The 18,884-nt window shown below is 44.1% G+C and overlaps 1 protein-coding gene across 3 annotated transcripts in view; it reads right to left on the bottom strand.

Annotated features, from left to right (window-relative positions):
- The window catches only part of PPP2R2B (protein phosphatase 2 regulatory subunit Bbeta), a 1,057,189-nt gene that overhangs the window by 319,021 nt on the left and 719,284 nt on the right, over positions 1-18,884 (bottom strand). The gene's annotated exons all lie outside the window — the stretch shown is intronic.

The following is an 18,884-nucleotide window of genomic DNA, read 5'->3' as shown; positions in this document are numbered from 1 at the left end:
TCTGTTTCTAAAGCTTAGTTTGCAGCTATGATATCTAATAGTTTGATACGGGAAAAAAATAAGTCTAATTTTATATAAATATTCAAACTTTTTAACACAATGCATAACAACAAACTGGAGGTTTGTGTGTAAAGATCTCGGATACACTGCTTTACCAAAGTGTGTGCCCCCTGGCACATAATTCAATCTCACTGGGCATTGCCTGCAAACAACAGGGTGTGACCCAGGCCCCGGGCCGCATGAAATGCGGAACGATAGAGGGTCTGGGAGTTTAGGCGCGGGGTGGGGGGAAAACGGCGTGAAAGCGTAGGGAGGGGCGTCCGAATGGCGCCACAAGAAACAAAGGCCCAGGAAGGGCAGGAAGCAGCACCTGGGTAGGTGCGAAATATAACAACAGGAGGTCAGGGGGTAACCCGGCCGCCCCCAGGAAGGAACAAAAGGCCGGGGGGGGTATAAGTAAGCCTGGAAAAGGAGAGGCGGCACAAACCAGGTAAGAGCTCACCTCTCTCGGGTAGGCTCTTGGTACCTGGAGAAGGGAAAGGAAAAACGTTGCCACCCAACCCACCCTACAAAAGAAACGGAAGAGGTGGGGGTGTGCAGGCAGGAGCCAGGACGCCGAGTACTCCGTCGGTACACGGTACAAAAAAGATGGGGCAAAAGTGGAAGAAGAACGCCGAGTACTCTTTCGGTACAAGGTACAAGGAAAGAAGGAATAAGCAGGAGAAAAAGAATGCTGAGTACTCTTTCGGTACAAGGTCCAAGAAACGTCGTAGGCGGCATGTGCCCAGGAACAAAGGCTCAGGGACAACAAAGACTCAGAAGGAGCCTTGAGCGGCTTCGGAACTGGACACAATGTGCCCAAAAGCATATGTATATGTAATATTTTGTTATAATGGATTTTCTGTAAGAAAATAAAATGCCTACGGCCTACAAATTTTCCATACACACAAAATTGTCTGTAATTTATTATTAGGTAGGGATCTGGTAAGAGCAGCAAGGTGAACCCACACTACTCAGCCGGTGTCCAGTCATAATTTCGAAAACATAATTTCGAAAGTCAAAAAAGTCGAATCAAAAATGTAGAAAAAAAAAATGTCGAATTGTTTTTTTTTTCGATATTTTTTTTTGGGCTCTAGTTTCTGTGAAAAAAATAGGTAAAAATAAAAAAAAAGGGGGGTTGAGGGGGGAACCCCCCCCATTTCGAAAAAAAAACGTCATTAAAAAAAAATTCGACATTTTTTTTTCGATGTTTTTTTTCGACTTTTTGACTTTCGAATATTTTGTATTCGAAATTATGTCTATGAACCTACTCAGCCTATGCCTAACAAGGGCCTGTGCCCAAGGCTCTGCGCCAAAACGAGCGGCGCCGAAAGCTCTGCTTTGGAATGTAGCTGGATGAGTACATGTACGCTTCTTTCCCCATAAAGCTCTGTGAATACGCAGCACAGGCATTCCCCTCTGCCTGCGCCGGCATACCTCCTAATGTCCTCGATAGTCAGAATAAGCACGCACTTGCTGCGGGAACGCGTGTACGTGTCCTAGCTGTGCCATACACGCTTTCTTGGTTCTCCGGTTGCGACCCCCCTCTAAATAATTAAAGCCAGCAGCAGGGATGAGGCCGAGGGAGACCTTTCCAGGTTCTGCTGCTTCTCGTCCGGAGTTTACTCCTGGACCCAGAACTGCACAGCTGGCGTGTCAGCTCAGGCGCTGCTCGGGGCCAGCCTTGCAGATGCCCTGCTGCCGTGGGCTGGCGCAGACCGAATCAGCAAACAGCAAAAGTGCCCGGGGAACGCCGTGCCCAGTCTACTAGGAAACAGCGCTACTTGGTGGAAAGAATCCCAGCTGAACACGCACGATGGAAACAATGTTCAATCTACGCAACCATTTTGATATAATACCAAATGATTTCAGAAACGCGTCGAATTCTTTAAAAAGGTTGAATAAAAAAAAATTTAAAAAAACACAAACATACAAACCGGAACATGCAGGAACCGTATTGCTATGTTTAATGGTTGTAAGGTGATGAGGTGCTTGTGGGGCCTGTGTTTTAATATGAATGTGTGTTATCATGTTTTATCATGAAGTGGTCTTTTATTAGGTGCATGTGCGCAAAAAGTTATTTTAAATCACGATTTTAAAATCTTTTAACTGATTAATTAATTGTAAATAGATATTGTTACCTTCGTATGTGTGCAATCATGTGTTTTTCTTAAATTTTCTTTCAAAGGTTATAACAAATGTGTAAAAGGTTTATTTTAACCAAAATTGCACATTAAAAAATGTTAAAGTATAAAAATGGACACTTTTTGCTCTCTCGTTCACTCTTCAATCGTTTGCTCTCACAACTGGCTTGCTCTCACTCTACCAATTCTCTGCTACATGTCCCCTCTCTCTCCCCCTCGCACGCAGCCACCTCTCTCTCTCCTCCCTGCTTGCTCCATGTCCCCCTCCCTCTTTTACGCTGGCTCTCACCATCTGTCAATCTCCTATGTGGCCTCCTTCCTCTGTCCGTTTCTCCTCTCTCCCCAGTGCCCACTCCCTACTTCCCTGCGCTCTCTAGCTCGGCCCTTTCACCCTCTCCTTCGCCCTGTCACCGCCGCTCTCGCCTTCTCCTCCATCTTAATGCATACCTATCTCCCGTGTCGTGCAAACAATATCGCTCTGTTTTAATATTACATGGATTAAAGGCGAAGGTGCGGCAAACCTTTCCCTGTGGCAGGCAATGAAAACGAATGCTCTCCCATGAACCTTTCCCACAGCAGGCGCAGCTGCAGGGGCGGTGTGTGGGGAATTGTGGACTGGCTTCTGGTGTACTCCCCCCTGCTTAGCACACCCTTTATGAAAATGTGCACTGGAGAATCATGGCACAAGGGGACACAGTGGGCATTGCATGCAAAGAGTGCGGATGTTGCCTTCTGCAATCCCGTGTGAGTGTCGTACCGTTGCCATGAGAGGGCCATAGTGGCTCTCTCCCCGTTTTTCCTTCCTGGAAAACGAATGAACATCTTTGGTATCAAAGAACTACAGCCAAGCCTCATACTTGTAACAACTTCCGGATACAGCCGTTATGCGCATGCGCGTGAGAGTCTTCACGGCCCTTTCGTTCTTGCGCTCCTTGTGCTCTGGCAGTCACTGTACTCATTGAGGTGGACCGCAACACTAAACACAGCGACTAGAACCACACGGCGAAGCGCAGACTGTGTGGCCCAAACTGACTGCACATGCACATGCACAGACCCACACCCGGCCAAAAAAGCTACCATAACATTAAATTACAATGAGAACATCAACCAGATACGCCACATGTAGGTCCAGCCAAGCAACGTGTCCAAGAAGTAGTGCCGGAAAAATGTAGACGCTAACCTGCAGTAAGAGCTTGCATGCATCAATGCAACTGCAAAGCCGCCGTGGAAGGAGCCCTCTGCTCCAGCTAACCAAACCCAAGCCATTCTCCTGCAGATCCTAAGCGCTAAGAGTCCAGGAAAATGGCAGCAACTGCACTGCATGAAGCCCAATGCCATAACAGGTCACAGTTTCACACCTTACATGCTGCATGGCCACCCATGTGCAGCACATCTGTATAGGCCGAGAGTGGCAACCATTGACATTCACAGAAATTGGAGCTTTACAGATCATTCCACAGAGAAATAATGGTGGAGTCGGGTGCGACGCGCAGGCCCGTCACTCATGCTGTAATGGGCCGGTGGGCATGCAATGCACTGGAGCAGAGGAGGGGTCTGTATAGAACTTAACATCTCCTGTGATGGCTGATGGATATTATTCACTTAGAGTCATTTTTGGCAGAGTTGCCTTCTTGACTGAAAGGAAGACGTCTCCAATGGCAACGGCAGGAACGACGCCATGGCACAGCGCCTACGCATCCCCAATTCCCCACCCAATCACTGCATGGTTACCATAGAGACTAATACACAGTGGTGGCCACTTAGGGAGCACTTCTTTGTGGGCGCCCACTCAGCACTGTTAAGAACCTCTAATTTTGGTTGAATAGCCCGCGCTTGCCGCGTACAATCTACTCTATTAGCAGTAACTATGGCAGACGCGCACCTGCTAAACACATTCCTCCCTCGCTGCAGTCCAGGACTCCGCATAATAAGAAATAGAAACAATGAAACACCATTCTTTTGTTAGGTAATTTAGGTCGCCCATGAGGAACGGAGTGCTGAAACCTGACATTTTAGAATGCAAAGCGTCTGTCGCCACTGAATATATTTTTATTGACGGCTATAAATCCAAAATGACGGATGTAAAAGATGGCTGACACATGGGAAAACGTCTTCTGTCTGAAGAAGGAAGTACCAGGCAGGTGGCAATTGGAAGAGCAGAAGAAAGCCTGCAAAAGGGGAGCCGTGAGCATTTAATAACAGACCAATCTGGCTGTCCAGATTAAAACAAGGGTGTTCGGTTATTGGCAAATGCCAAGTGCTGCCCAGAACGCTGGAGCAACACAGTCACAGGGGAATTACTTACACAGCTCAGAAATACAAGGACGTGTGTTTGAGAAAGGCAGGCAGGGAGGAGGCCTCTGTGGGGAGGGCGCCACAGCGTACAGCTTACAGGTGACAGTTGGCATGGGCATAGCAGGCTCTGGCCTCCACTTTTCCAAGGAAGGTAAAATGGGCACCATTGTGTGGGGGTAACCACACCTATCGGAAATGTGCAGAAGCACGTCATATCGTGGCCTCTGCTAAACACATGAAATAAAGGATCGAGCGACATGCATTTCAGTTTGACTTCAGACACTGTATACAGATACGTTCATCTAATTTCCCTAAGGCAGGACACCCAAGAGCGCGGGGACAAGATGTAGCATTAACAAAGAATATGGAGGCAGCCAGTGTTCTATGCGGGTCGGAACATTCCATTCTTGGGTCTCGCGGAGGAGGTTCGTACTCTGGAATTTGGTTGCACAGAGCAGTCACCAGCCGCAATGTGCCGTACCTTCATTAGTGCCCTCAGCCCCCTGCAAGCAGTGCACCTGCCTTTGGGCCCAATCCATGGATTTTTTTGCACGGTTCAAAGTGACTTTGCACTGCCGACACAAACCCTAATTCATGGAACTGTGCAAAGCGTATTTTTGCAGTGCTAAGACCATGCAAATTCAGTGTAGAGGATCAGGTGGACATGTTATCCCTAGCTCCTGCCCCCTCGCCTCCACTATTTTGGAACAGCAGGAGAAGAGTCCTGTGTGGCACACCAGGTATTATCCCAATACTGCATCGAGTGTATGAGAGGCGATATGCACTCAGAAAACCGCATCAAATGTGCTCCCGCAATGAAAGGGTGGAAGGATGTCTGCACACACCATCGGACATTGAAGAGCTATACGTGAAATTGGACGAAGGCAGAGTGACGTCATGATGGAAAGACACAAAGGCACACTGAAACGATATCCAAATATTTAAAGAACAAAGATGTACCCAAAGAAATAAGAGAAACATGTAATTGAAGACTAAGGAATCATATGCACTAAAGAAATGTGAGGAGAGATTAAGGGAATTTATGTACGCAGAAACGCATGGTAGTTGAGGCATACAGAAACTTGCTGCAGAAAAAAACATAACGTGGCTAAGGCGGCCTGTGAAAAAGATGGACTCCAGACTCGTGTTGAAACCAATCAAGCCTCCCCAGAGACAGACCAGGGCTGCAGAGTCAGAAGGCGCTGGAAAAACAGTTTTGTGTGAAGAACAAAGAGGAGTCGATTGGCCTGGGATCAATGATGCCACATCAAGGAATAATTGCAGGGCACACGGGGAGTCAAGAGGATCAGCCATGTACGTAAGACATATTTCTCTTATATTAGGCAAAGAAGAAAACATCTGCAAGTGTCATGTATTGGACAATCAAGATGCAAAAAGCCTTTGCACAGTGGAGTGAGCAGGTCTCCAGAGGCCAAGAAGAGTAATGACACCCAGCTTAATTAAATCAAATAGCAGTAAATAGAAGGACTAAATGGATGAAATTGTAATCTCCTCACACGTGATTCAGAAGTTGAAAACAAGGGCTTTTCGTTAAGATCCATATGAATATAATGGTGTACCCACACTCCCTTGGATGTCCCAGGCTGCAAGATCAACTATAAAGAAGAAGCCTTGGCTTGGGGCCCGACTGATGAGAGATGATGGACTAATCTAATTGGGCAAGTGGGTAGTAGTCTGACAGTGCTCGCTGCACCTGTGTTTTGTTTTAATTACTTGCTGCTAATGACCCGAAAGTCCATGGTTGGGAGAGAATGCCAACCAATCAGAAGGCCTATCTAGCAACATGCTATACAGTGTTGCACATGTCAACCTGCTGCTGTTATTCTGTTATAAACTGTATTACACATATTTAGAGGTGGTTCAAGCTGTGCCCACTAGCGAAAGGGCATCCACTAATATTACTAATGTTCCCTTAACCAATCCCTGCATTCAGTAGGTTTTACAATTTACATGTAGGACGACGTCATAGATTACATACATTGAGGTATAAACCCTTTGTGTAATCAAAACTGAAGTGCGAGTGTGCAGACTAGTTTGTTGTTACCAGATTATCCTACTTTGTTTAAGCTGACAATTAAGTATTACTTTGCTATATTCTTTGAGTCTGTCTGGTTTTTTGGGTCCGAGATCATTATTGGTAATTCCATCTAGCGCATGAGATGCTTCAAGGTGCTACAGCACATCAGTACATAGTCATTTTTGTAGTACAAAATGACTTTGTACTGCAAAAATACACTATGCACAGTTCCATGAATTAGGGTTTGTGTCAGCAGTGGAAAGTCACTTTTCAGCAATGCAACATCACTTTGCACCGGGCAAACAATTCCATGAATCAGGCCCTTAGTCTATCAGGTCGCCTGGCGGCACCCAGCTTCTCCGTGTGCACTTGATGGTGCACAAAGCCGGCAGTACTTACAGCCATCGCTGCCAAAATGACCCCAGCAGCCCTGGCCTGTCAGCAGAGCAGTAGTTTGGGTGGTCTACAAATGAGGCTAGCTACTTTTCTGCATCACCAAAGGAGCACGGGGGTGGAGCTGGGGGATGCGAGGTGAGGCAAGAGCGTAAGGGAAGAGTGCGAGGTTATGAGGAGTTCTGAAGAGGTGGTGAGACAGCTGCCCATAGCAACAGGTGGCGCTGGGGGAGTGCAGGCGCCTGCAATGTTGCTCATTTTCACACACCGTGACCACATGCTTTGCATAGCAATTGGGTGCACTCCAGTCTTTTGGCACATGGGCGTTATTTGAATAGTGATCTGTAACTTGGGAGAGGCAGGGAAATTACAGATATGAGAATTAAAGCAAGCAAGGAAAAATGAACGACAGAATCACAGTACTAACTACTAGACTACTACGTAGTCATGAGCGTGCCAACGATTTTGTAGATTGAGGTGTACCCGGGAGAGAGTAATTAGGAATATTAGTAAATATTAAACATGTCTAGTCTTCAACGCTAGTGCAGTTATCGCCGATTCCCATGTGCCGTTTGACTCTATAGTACCTCATGGGAGCAGAGTCCTCAGGAATCGCATCCTCCTCTTCAGCACTATGAGGCCATGTCAATTGCAGTTTTGCTCCTTACAAAAGCCACCCAGCGTAAACTACTATAAAATAAAATATGCTCATGGGAGTCAATTGCTTTTTAGTTTTTAGACTTTTTAAATATAACTGACCCATTGAATGTTGCTGCATCATGAGGAGTAACAGGACATTATTTTTTAAAATATATTTTAAAAAAACAAATGAAGGCCTGTGCTTTGCATGGGCGTACCTGGTCTAATTTGATGTGATCTCCAATGTCAACTGGGAAGAATAAACGGCATGCATTCGCAAAGGCCTTAAACAATAGGTAGGCAATCGACAAGAGGCTGGAAACTCAACATGACCGGTAAGTCTTCAGAGTTTTTCAGAACAGGGTCAAGCGGTGGGTGATTTGTGTCATCAGCCGCTGGGCAATTCCAGAACACCTGTGATTACCCCTGTCTTGCACCTGGCCATAGGAATGTTCAGAAGTAGATAATGCTCAGAATGAAGAGTTTGTTCAGCTTTATACGGTACTATCTTTCCCAAATGTTTTCATACACATCCGTGGATACGCTTAAAAACTAAGTAAAAGATTTTTTTTTTAAACCCTCCACACCAGACAGGGAGCAACTACAGTGGCTGCCTAAACGCAGAGACTGATTGTGTCTTAGATCACCCAGTAATGAGAAGGACTGATGGATGTGGCCCTGACTGCAATTGTTGCAGCTGGTAAACGGGAATGCCAACATATACTGCATTTGTGTAATCCAATCTTTAGTGAACCAAAACTTCAACCACAGCCTCATGCTCCTCCTTAGGAAGGAACGCGAGCATCCAGCAAAGTTTTTGAAGCTTAAAGAAGGATGTTCCAACCACTTCTCCAGCTTGTGAGTTAAAATCTTGATTAGCCCGCCAATTAACCCCAAGGTTCTTAACGTTATCGGCCCAGGATGCTTGAAGTCCAAGTACGGGAGGTATGGGTCGGTGTATGCCGGGAGGATAGCTCAGGGGCAACAAGCAAACCTTGGAAGCAAGACGACACGGAGCAACACAGGTTCAATCCCCGGGTCCGCGCTTAGGGACCTCTGGGTATTAAGCGTGTTGTAAATAACCTATCATATCATATCTCTAGTGTTTTTGAGATGATGTTTGCAGCATAGCAGAACTATCTCGGTTTTGGATGGGTTTAGTTGTAACCCATTGTGATGCATTCAGGGTTCAATTCCATCCATATAGATGGATCATTTATGAAAGATATCCATGGGCCAATTCACTTTAAGGGACACCATGCCATCATCTGTGTAATAATGAGAAGTCAACTCAAGCTTGCTGAAAATACACATAAGGTGGCAAATCTAAATGTTGAACCAGAGTGGTGACAAAGAGGAACCCTGATGGAGCTCACAGAGGATTCCAGCTGGGGTGAAGAGGAAAGGGTCCAATTTTCCATTCAGAGCTTCTCTGTCGAGGTGAAAAAGGAGTTCAGCACAACAGCAGGGCTTCACCGGGCAATTCCAAGATACAGGAGGTTGCAGCAAGCTTTTTCCATGGTTTCTTCATTGGTTGTTTCACCCAGGGGTGGACTCTGCCTGTAGTCACAAAACCCTTGCCTTTTGAGCAGGTTTCTTACACAGCAGGGTGGCTGTCCTAAAAGGACAGCCAATCAGGACTAGTTGCATTCAGGCCTTCCTATAGACGAAGGATAGGGGAGTTTCAGGACCTACCCTCACATCCTGTCCTTCCAGACAAACTGGAGCCAGGTGCGTGCTTCAGGGCTGAAGCCCGCAAAAGGCAAAACAAACAAAGGGCTCAAACCTATCTCACTGCACAGAGTAAACCTCATGAAAGAACTCACCAACAGAAAATGGTGAAAGAGGAAGACAGGGGCTATTTTGACAAAATGGTCACCCGTGGGTGCTGTACCACAGCTGAGGGTTCAGCCTGCCCTAGAGAAGCACAATGGTAGAAAAAAGTAAACGATTGCCACCAGCCATTTTTGATAAGGGGCTACTAAGTAACCGTCCAGCACTCCACATAAAATGGTGTGTGCTGGACCTACAAAGAGAAAAGGTAAAGTCAATTTCCCTTTACTGTTCTTGGGAGCTGTAGTTCACCCAAGAAAAGGTATTTAAACCTTATGAGAAATCTAAAGGATTTCTCTGTGACACTGCACTGACGGTGCTGTGTGTCACCATACAAAAAGCAGATGCCTATGGAGTTTGTCAGACTTGGCTAGCGTTTACAACCCTCAGTCATTCAGTGTCAGTCATTCCCGAGTAGCACATCACCGCAAGGAATGTATAAGGCATTCCCCTCTCGGGCCCCATAGACGATGAGGTATAGGCTCCCAACTGAGTGTCTCTGCCATCCCAGCCAATGAAACAGAATGTCTCTGCCATCCAAGCCAATAAGAGTGAGTGTCTCTACACCAGTTCAATGGCTTCCCAGCATCCTCAAAGCAACACTGATGGCTATCACAATCTTTCACCATTTGCACCAGCAGCTCAGCCAAATGGAACACAAGTCACAAAATGGGGTACAATGGCAGTGTCCAAGCAGTTATTTATCAGCATGACAAAGAAATGAGAAAGTAGTTCTTTTCTACGAGATGTGTGCGCAGTTCTGCAAACAATAACTAAAACATCTCCTTTTCATATTCCAACAGATGCTGTGCTTTGATAGTGTAGGGGTGGTGGGAGGGGAGGATGGAGCCAGGGAGGCCCAAAACGCTTCTCTGTACGAGTACCGGAGCATAGGCCATTTGCTTTACAGCAGAGATGCTCAACGACCCATGCCTTATGATTGATATCCGGCCGCCATCTATCGCTGTGGCTAATGTCTCCCCGGCAACTTCTGCATTAGCGCTTCCGCGAATGGCGGATTATGAGAATAATTCCCCACTGTTCACGCGATAGTTCATTAGCCAATGTGAATGCGGACGTGCACGAGGAGGGGGGGGCGACTAAGCTAACGATGCACTGTCCTGAAATTTGAATTATTAAAGCAATTAAGAAATTGGGTCCAATAATTATTCCACTTAACATTCAATATGTACGTGGCTCGGAATCTTTGGGAAAACAGCAGGCATGTGTGGCTGCCCTCTCAGACGTGGAGACATTTATATCTGCAGACAGGGAACCGTTCCAAGTTTACTGTTCTGCGCCAAATCAATATGTTTCGTCATTAAGGAAATGGACATTTCTCTGCTACCACCAGGCGCCGCCGATCACCCACTGCCTTGCAAATGCCGAGTTTGCTGCATCGGTTAGTTTTGCTGGAAGAACCTTCCATTTGTTTCTTTCCCATTTTCTGACATCCGTTTCAAATAAAGAACCGGTCTTGTGTTCCGGTGTAGCTTGTACTCTGTCCCTCATCCCCATAAATGTGAAATGGGGTGGCGAGCAAGTATTGATTACAATAAATTCACGTTGTTCACAAGCAGGAACCAAGATTATGTTTGAGCAACACAGCTACAGAATTCCTTGGCCCTCATGGTATACACAAAACGTGATTTCGGGTGAGAAGGCCAGATAGAGCCCGTCTGCTTCTGTGCCTGCACTCGACACACAGGCCGCGCTGCACTCGACACACAGGCTGGCTGCACTCGACACACAGGCCGCGCTGCACTCGACACACAGGCTGGCTGCACTCGACACACAGGCCGCGCTGCACTCGACACACAGGCTGGCTGCACTCGACACACAGGCCGCGCTGCACTCGACACACAGGCCGCGCTGCACTCGACACACAGGCCGCGCTGCACTCGACACACAGGCCGCGCTGCACTCGACACACAGGCCGCGTGGGAACATCCGCTTTAGTCTTGCTTGTTCGCTGCTACTCTTTCCAAGTTTCTATATGAGGCCTTTTAATGTGGGGCGGATTTTTAAAAACATCTAAATGGTGTGATACAGTTAAAGTTAACTTTTCACACAAATAGAAACAATATTTCCACTCGGATAAAAACAGTAGATTAATCGAGAAACTATACACCTTCACACTTTCCGTATAAAGGTGTAGCCATATTAATCATATGTAAATGATACAAGCTGGCTTTCTATATGCAACCATAATTAATTCATGCGTGGAGGCATTTTCCTGCATTCACTAATCTATAAAGATTCACAGGAATAGCAGCTGCACATAGAGGCGTTCCTAAAGTGATGTCTTATGCCACCATGCTGTCCCGATCCCCCATCATAAGTTACTAGTAACTACTGGTGAAAGATCTTAACATATAAGTCCATTATAACAGACGTGACAGGGTTAGTTTTAGAAGTCGTGACATTGATAGTTCATTTTAATTTCAAAGACTGAGGCCTTACTTGGGAGATTGCACGCACAATGAATAACATTCACCGAAATAACAAAGGTAAAAAGTCGAGTGCAAATTTACTTTAGGAGGAGATAGCATTTGGGCAAGAAGTTTTACTTGCACTGTTCACTAGATGTGTAACCTTCGCACTGACTATGGTGCTGGAGGAACATAGGCCACAGTACGTAACTGGCACAGTGACGCTGGGGTAATTACCACTCCTTTGATTAACCTGTTGAGGTAGAGCAAATGCTCCCATCTGTGCCTTTTCCCGGCACTCCTAGCAGATGGTGAGCGGATGGGGCGTGCCCCATGGTAATATGGCCCCACCCATTTTTTTGAGCAGATTCAGCATTAAGAATTTGAAAGTTCAGGGATAAAATAAATCCACTCAATTTTAGACCACTTGTGAGATGATCAAAAAGTGTGTTTATTTCATTGCTGGTGCCCACTGGTCCCAGTAAAACTAACGGTGGGAGAGGTGGGGAGGATCCAGAAGACTCCTTCCACCTACCATGGGGAAGCACTGAGTCCCCAGCAGCAGGGCCACGAGAAGCGGTGGTGTTCGTTAATCACCACATGGTCCATTTCTGTATTTACTCCTGCTGGTCATCTGGACCTCCATGTGGAATTGAGTATACAGGCATGCGAACATGCTGTTCTTCCATTTTTCTTGAGTATACAGGCTAAGTAGGATGACTTTTTGTAATCTCAATAGCTTTGTTATTTGGCAAACAGATAAAAATACCACCCAACTCAGCACACAGTACGATTACTGCAACAATGGCTGTGGGGTGTCTGGCTCTGCAAACATTTTAATAACATCACCCTGTCAAGTTTATTAAATATAACATGCATTGTGCATGGATTTTCAGCCCTACAAATCAGTGCTCCAGATAAGATTTGGAAGTGGGAGTATTTTGCTCCCTATTTTTTAAAGTAGGGAGTACATTGATTTTTGGGGGAGTAAAAATGTAAATACAATTCTCAATAGGAGTTTTTTTTTTATAAATGAGTACAAATATGTTTTAACTGAAAAATTGAAATGTTTTTGCAATGATTATTTATTTGCGCCTAGTTATTCATGCACATTAAAAGATACATGCTTACTTCTTCCGATCAGGTAGTAATAATAGTAGTTTCTTCCTGTGGCACTATGTGCACTACTGGTTCAAACATATTAATTGAGCTGTGTGGCCCAAAGTAGGGGGACAAGGTTCTAACTGTTTCCTATTTTTGTTGGGAGGTTTTCTATTCCCTAATTTTATTTTTGTGTCAGTATTTGCCTATTTCTATGCAGTAAAAGTGCCAGATACACCCCTTATGTCTAGGGCTGCCTACAATATTATAAGTATCCAAAATGAAGTCTTTCTCAGCAAATGTTTGATCAGATCACTGTTTATTTGTGCAACTGTTATACAAAGGACCCATATCTGTATCCTAATATTCTGTGAGGAGGTGACAACTCAGTATACAGCATGTATTATGCAGATGGAGTTAAATGTGTGGATATGGTATACATTATTAAGTTCTTATTCAGTGAAAATTGTAACATAAGCTTTGTTTTCTATGTGCAAGTCATTATGCGAAAGTCATTTTAAAATGGTCAATGTAGCCGAAATCGTGTAAATCTGGCATGTGCTTGATAACAGCTCAGTCTCAAGGCAGAAGTTCTTGAGGTTATCTTCGTGGTAAAGCAGACTCACCATTACTGAGTAATGAATCCATTAGCGAGGATGAACAGTCACTACTCTGGGTATTCAAAGCCTATGTCCTGATTTTAAAATTATTTGAAATTCAAGCCATTACATTCCAAAAGCTGAGTTTTCATGGAGTTCCCCAGTTTATGAGGAATGCAGGGCCAAAGGTCACAGGCTTGTTCCTTTACTGATGCTGCTTCAAAAGACCAGATCTCCACATAAACCACAAACATTTGACCTGAAGCACAGCAACAAGCCATTATCTATTATATGTGTGCTTCAAGGCCCTCGGACTCCGAAAATGTGTGTAGTGTATTTTTCTGTTAATTATGAACTCTAAAACATATGCAATGCACAGGCTTTGAATATGAAGTGAATGGGTTAAGTTTAAAAAGTAAAAAATAATGCAACCTTATTATTGGGTATAACTTTTGCACCCTTTGCTGGATTTACAAAACAATGATAAATATGAATTCAGCAAAGCATTCTGCATCATCTGCCAATGAGCCTGATACATCAATATGTGTCAATGAATAATAGTTTAACATGTTTTAATAATTGGCTCATATTACCAGTTAGTGCAACATGAAGGATATCCACAAAATCAGAATGTGTGCATGATTCCGAATATATAGGCCTCAATTATGATGCAGGTCCATCCAAGAAATTAGGGAAAGATATATTTCATTCAAATGTTTTCATTATTCTGGAGAGAGGACAGCAATGGCTCCCCTTGTCACATAGCAAACTGCATGGGAGCAATCAATGTAAAGGGGGGGATAATTGGAAGTGTCAGTATCTGAACGGAACATATATGCCTGTCCAATCAAAATTTCTAGATCCATAAATGCTGGTTTGGTGGAGTTCATCAAGTGGTTATGGCCAAACACACAGGAAATTGAGAGAGTTCTAGGCAAAACTGCAGATTAAGGGAGCTTGTCCGACAGGAGAAGTGCTGATTAGGTTTCCACCTGGATGTTGCTGATGGAAATGCCCCTTAGAAAGGGCTTTTCTAGCCAGAGGGAGGCAAATGCAGAAGACGGTCCCAAGACAGAACCAGGTTGCATGAGAAGGATTTTGGAAGCAGGGGACAGACTGCGATCAGAGCTTACTTGTCAGAGCTGCCTGGAGTTGTTGACATTCGTGCCTGCTTTCGGCCTTTAAAAACACACACCAAAAATGAGTACAATAACCTCTGTGAATTTAGATATATGTCCTAAGATTTAGTTAAACACTTGATAACAATTGAATGTCTTTTGGGGGAATCCTTTACAAGCTATACCATTGAATGGGAACTGCGCTTTTAAGGGAAACATTGTATATTTAAAATAATATGACACTGAATTAATGACATTAATAATTGTGAAGGGTATATTATTCTCTGGCACTGGCCAAATATACTCATTGGTATCCAAGATTTCACAGGGGCATTTTATATCTGGATTGGTGACAGAGTAAAATGTGATTCACACAGGAAGAGATAGACTTCTTGACATATGAAAACCATAGTTTACATAAAAAGAGACATCTTTAATAGATTTCTATACCCCTTTAAGTAGAATAGAAAGGAGTGTATTGTTCCCTTTATTCCCAAGAACATTATTTTAATTTAAACAGCCCTTGTCATTTCTTACATAACATTGTGCAGAAAAGAAAGCATTCTGCCTTAAGTGGAGTCCTAACGCCAATTAAAATGAAATGTTGGTTCCTTTTCTTTCTCAAATGTACACTATCATGCTTCTGTGAGGCTTTAGATGAATCAAGATCGTGTGCTCTCTAAAATAAAGGTTTCTATCCTAAACTCAAACCTGTAGACAAACACACATACCCAGTATTCTTGCATCAATGTCAAAACTAAAAACTAACATTTCAAGCAGAATCACCCCCTCAATAAGAAAGTTGGATGTGAATCCAATAGTTATTCTTTTTTGACAACACTTGTGGATGGTGTCAGAGACAGTTAGGAGAAAATATTATGAAATGTATCTTTCAAGAGTTTGTGTGCTTTCTTTGAAATGTGATGCAGACAAGTGGTCATAATTGGAATGTTGGCATTGTAAAGAATTGAATATTTTTTATCTAGAATAGTTATTCCGACTTGATTTAACAGGAATCGTTGTTTGTGTCCATTGTGAATATAAAATATTAGTGAGATAATATAAGGCAGGTTGTGTTTCTCTTTTGTAGACATGCTGCCCATATTTGTGTGGAATATTGTGGGTGACTTTCCCAGCATTTAAAGTTAGGGTACCACCTTCAATTTTGATGTCTTATCTTAAATAAAACATAATATCCTGATTAAAAAAAGCCTGCTTCTTGTCCGAAAGCTCCGGGTTGTGATTGTTGAGGTGGGTGGTGTTAGATCAGGAACGTTCCTCTGTAAAACGAATCATCAAAGCTGAGATATATTCCATAGATTAAAGTCATTGCAACCTGTGCATGTTTATGCAGAGGTGAAGCGCTTATTGATTGATTCAACACTCTTGGATAGTGGCACTTATGACCACAAGAAATTGCTACCGACTTTTAGTATTCCCGATGGCTCCAATATGGCATATGAGGTGAACATACGTGTTGTTAATACTTTTTTCTATCCCAAACCACAGTGTATCGCAAATAGAAATGTTCTTAGTTAGGGCTACAATGGTGGTACTTTACTGCCTCAAATTACCTGAAACGATTGCATTTCCGTAGAGATAGAATGTATATGGGATGTGAGGAGGGACACGGCATATGGGTGATGCTTAGTTATATACCCACACATTGACCGTCGTTGGCCATGCTAAATGTAACGTCCATTCCCACACACTACCTGTCCCTCCCTGCCCAAATCACACCATCTTAGGATCTCGTTGAGCTAGCGCCATCATGCAGTAACATTCAACTCTGTGCTATAGGGCTATTTCTAAGCAATCTTCTGGGCATTAATTACATAATTCCCTCTGTAAACGAGCTCCTTGTGCAATACACATTTTGTAACACAGAGTATGGTCAGCCACGTGATTTATGAGAAATATGTGCTAACTTGCATCTGTTCCTTGCAATAAAGGCATGTTAAAAATCAGCACTGGCAAATCCACTAGTTCTGACTTGTGTATAGATATTAAAAGGCATTGATATCTTACGCCTAGGAACTCACATTTTCCAGCTGTTGTCATCTCATGGCCAAGTAGCACCTTTATTGAAGTGCCAGGCAAATACTTTTTGCATGCCTATGAAAAGGCCTAATCTGTTGGCTTTGCTGCCAAAGCTTGTATTACTCACAGTAACACAACATTATTAGTACTGGCCACCTAAGAATTTTCTTACCAATCATCAAAGCTTGCAAAGCGCCATAGAGACGTGGTTCCCCTTCCTGGCCTTATGACGAAAGGACTCCAACAAACCCAGTCTACACCCATTTCTGTGATGAAATATCTTAGATCACACTACATATAGTACTAATTAGGGCACTTATTTTAAGTTCTACTTAACAAGGCCCAATATATGAGATAACGTCTCGTCATACAGACCATGTTGGGTCTAATGTTATCCAGTTTCACAGTCATTGTGATTGGAATGCCCGCAATGACATTCAATACCAAAACTACTCATGTTTATTTGGGGCATGGTGTAATGATTGATCTACTTTATTATCAACTTAAAAACGTCACGTTTGTCAGCATACGTGACTGCATGCAGAGGTTTCAAAGATGCCTGCACAACTCAGAAAAGAACAATGAGACTAGCGAGGTTCAACCTCAGGAAGTGTGCATGGTGGGGCATCTTTTCCCAGACAATTATTCTGCATGTTCGGCAGATGCTACCCCCAGAGATACTGGGGTTTGCGTTTGATACTCCCCTCTGATGTGTAAGAGTCTACTTTAATGCTAGCATGTCCACTATCAGGATACTTAAAGGTGGATATGGGCGGAGCCTGCAATGATTCCTGATGGGACCTCTGGACCAACATTCTTGCCTTTACCCAGTGCTTAATTTGTCCAAAAATAAGTGCCAGGGCGCAAATATTTTCTAGCACTCCTGTGACACTGTGGGTGGGCAGTTCCTCACTACTGCTGTCACCATCCATAGCTGCGCCCCACAGTGCTATCATATTTGGGGTTACACTACAGCTGGTACCTGCTCACTGTGGTTGATGGATGCAATGACTATTACCACTTTATAATTAAAGTAAGTCTGAGGCAATAAGTGCTGGGGCTGAAAAATAAGTGCCAGGGCTGAGCCTTGGCAAACACCCTCACAAATTAAGCAGTGCCTTTACCACTTAAGAGGTTACTCAGCACTGGTCCAGAAGTATGTTACGTGGATGCCCAGAGTTGTTCCTTGAACATATGCAGGACGTATTAACCATGTAGGCTCCATCTACACTTGCAGATGGTGGCTTGTCACAAAGGATTAGCCAGAACCCTTTGTTGACTTAGGCTGGCCCCCGGCACTGCAAAGTTATAAGATCCTCCAGTAGCGGCTCAAGCCAAGCATTCCACGGATCGCGCAGAACAACACCTCTTTTCAGCACCAATGCGCCAGAAATAATTTGGTTAGTCAGCACAGAGCATTTGTATATGCAGGAGCTTGCGGAATGTGCAGACATTAATCTGCCTTCTGGCTCCCTTTCAGATACATAACCCCTCCCGCCCCCCACCACCCGCCCCCGTAAAACGGATCAGATTGAGAGCTATGCTCTCAGTATTGGTTTGCCACTGCTGTGAATCATGCTGTGGGGAAGAAAGGGAGATGTCAGAATGCCTGTGAGAGAGCGGAAGGGAGGCAGAAACAAGGGAGAAGGAAAAAGGGAAAACAGAGAAAGGGTCAAAATAAGAGACAAAGAAAACAGGAGGGTGCATTTGATTTACTTTGTCTAAACATAACGTTTTTCTAAATTGTTACAAAATGTGTTGAAGCTGGCCACACTTTCCTATCAGCACGTGTGACTAAGCCTTAGGCATTGACCAGTTACCAAATGGTGAGTCGAAGGAACCCATACACTAAGTGCAGATGCAAGGATGCACACTGTCTTTGAAAAAGTGCCATTATGGTGCACCTTTTCAATATGGCTCGATTTACACTGTTACCTCTGTGATGAACTATGCCATGGCGTGCGGAGGGAGCTTGGATATTGGTATATAAATGCAATAGAACGAGAAAAAGGGAAGGAGTTGGGGGAAAAGGAGAAGGGCAATGAGAGATGGGTGAAGAGACATAAATATGAATAGAAAAAGAGAGGCAGGGAGGCAGAGAGAAAGAAAAAGAACAAGGGGGGAAACGAAAAGAAACGTAAAAGAGAAATCGGGAGGAAGAGATCTAAGACAAGAGGGGACGAGAGCTCAACCAAGATGAAAATAAACACAAG

Source organism: Ambystoma mexicanum, chromosome 3p (assembly GCF_040938575.1).
Source record: "Ambystoma mexicanum isolate Mex_15411 chromosome 3p, UKY_AmexF1_1, whole genome shotgun sequence".
NCBI lineage: Eukaryota > Metazoa > Chordata > Amphibia > Caudata > Ambystomatidae > Ambystoma > Ambystoma mexicanum.
This window is presented reverse-complemented; position numbering and strand designations above follow the sequence as displayed.